The following is a 2,659-nucleotide window of genomic DNA, read 5'->3' as shown; positions in this document are numbered from 1 at the left end:
ACTTCAACAATTGTACATCCCTGTCTGGAGTAAAAATAAAACGGGGAAGGTGGCTCAACCGTGGCTAACAAGGGAAATTAGGGATAGTATTAAATCCAAGGAAGAGGCGTACAAATTGGCCAGAAAAAGCAGCAAATCTGAGGACTGGGAGAAATTTATAATTCAGCACAGGAGGACAAAGGGTTTAATTAGGAGGGGAAAAATAGAGTATGAGAGGAAGCTTGCTGGGAACATAAAAACTGACTGCAAAAGCTTCCATAGATATTTGAAGAGAAAAAGATTAGTGAAGACAAACGTAGGTCCCTTGCAGTCAGAATCAGCTAAATTTATAATGGAGAACAAAGAAATGGCAGACCAATTGAACAAATACTTTGGTTCTGTCTTCACGAAGGAAGACACAAATAACCTTCCAGAAATACTAGGGGACCAAGGGTCCAGTGAGAAGGAGGAACTGAAGGAAATCCTTATTAGGCAGGAAATTGTGTTAGGGAAATTGATGGGATTGAAGGCCGATAAATCTCCAGGGCCTGATAGTCTGCATCCCGGAGTGCTTAAGGAAGTGGCCCTAGAAATAGTGGATGCATTGGTGATAATTTTCCAACAGTCTATCGACTCTGGATCAGTTCCTATGGACTGGAGGGTAGCTAATGTAACACCACTTTTTAAAAGAGGAGGGAGAGAGAAAACGGGGAATTACAGACCGGTTAGCTTGACATCAGTAGTGGGGAAAATGTTGGAATGAATTTTTAAAGATGAAATACAGCGCATTTGGAAAGTAGTGACAGGATCGGTCCAAATTAGCATGGATTTATGAAAGGGAAATCATGCTCGACAAATTTTCTAGAATTTTTTGTGGATGTAACTAGTACAGTGGACAAAGGAGAACAAGTAGATGTGGTGTATTTGGACTTTCAAAAGACTTTTGACAAGGTCCCACACAAGAGATTGGTGTGCAAAATTAAAGCGCATGTTATTAGGGTAATGTACTGACATGGATAGAGAACTGGTTGACAGACAGGAAGCAGAGAGTCGGGATAAACAGGTCCTTTTCAGAATGGCAGGCAGTGACTAGTGGGGTGCCGCAGGGCTCAGTGATAGGACCCCAGCTATTTACAATATACATCAATGATTTAGATGAAAGAATTGAGTGCAATATCTCCAAGTTTGCAGATGACACTAAGCTGGATGGCAGTGTGAGCTGTGAGGAGGATGTTAAGAGGCAGGTAAAATTTATGTCACTGATCCTGGTCCAGATTCTGTATTACTTGGAGAATTAGGGAAGCACTAAGTCTTTCATTATTTTCATATACCAAGAGGAAGTCTAAGTTAAAAGTTCTGTAATCAACTCTATTATGAATATAATTTAGGCCAATCAGGTAAAATTGTGACATAAGCTTTGCAAATATGACAAGTATTTCACCAAGTATGATGCCTGAATTGTGACGGACATGTGCTCGATGCAAGACCTGTATATATACCAAAAGATCTCTAATGGCATTGCTCATGGTGAGTTGGAGAATAGGCAATTTTATAACAAGAAAAATAATTGCATTTATATAGCGCTTTTCAGGACACTGTACGTCCCAAAGCGCTTTTCAACCAATGAAGTACTTTTTGAAGAGTAGTCACTGTTGTAATGTAGGAAACATGGTGGTGGGAAGGTGATGACATCACATTTATAGTGTAGCTCACTGGTAGTTTCCAGAAGGCTGTTAGCAGTGGGAAGTTGGAAAAGTAACTATCTGACAGCATGGGGTGGGGGCAAGGCAGCACTGGTTTGGATGTTTTTAATAGATCTCTGTAAATAGTGAATTGTTTTTCAGCTGGTTCCTGGAAAAATACCGTTCTTGTTAAATATACAAGTATTACAGCTACATACATAAGGTTAGCTTCCACTGTCTTTCTAGAATGCTGTGGCTCAGTGGTAAGCACTCTCACCTCTGTGTTATCAGGTTATAGTTTTAAGTCTCACTTCAGAGACTTGAGCACAAAATAATCTGACTACTGTTGGAGCACTACACTGTCGGGAGATGCCGTCTTTCGGATGAGACATTAAACCGAGGCCCCGTCTGCTCTTTCAAGTGGACGTAAAAGATCCCATGACACTATTTCGAAGAAGAGCAGGGGAGTTATCCCTGGTGTCCTGGCCAATATTTATCCCTCAATCAACATAACAAAAAAACAAGATTATCTGGTCATTGCTGTTTGTGGGAGCTTGCATGTGTGCAAATTAGCTGTCGCATTTCCCACATTACAACAGTGCGTACACTCCAAACGTACTTCATTGGCTGTAAAGCGCTTTGAGACATCCGGTGGTCATGAAAGGTGCTATATAAATCCAAGTCTTTCTTTATAATAAACATATACATCCTTTAAACAAATGTATTTTATTTTATAGCAGAAAAAAATGTAGTCAGAATTTTTAGCAACTCACAGAACGTGGGTAGAAGTAGAAGGACTTGCAACTAACAGTCAATAAATGGCTAGTCTTCATAAGAACATAAGTAGGAGCAGGAGTAGGCCATTTGGCCCTTCGAGCCTGCTCCACCATTCAATAAGTTCATGGCTGATCTTCTACCTCAATTCCACCTTCCCGCACTATCCCCATATCCCAAAAATCGATAGCTCTGTCTTGAATATACTCATTGACTAAGCATCC

Source organism: Pristiophorus japonicus, chromosome 11 (assembly GCF_044704955.1).
Source record: "Pristiophorus japonicus isolate sPriJap1 chromosome 11, sPriJap1.hap1, whole genome shotgun sequence".
NCBI classification, from domain to species: Eukaryota; Metazoa; Chordata; class Chondrichthyes; family Pristiophoridae; genus Pristiophorus; species Pristiophorus japonicus.
The sequence above is the reverse complement of the archived record's forward strand: the minus strand, read 5'-3'. Positions refer to the sequence as shown.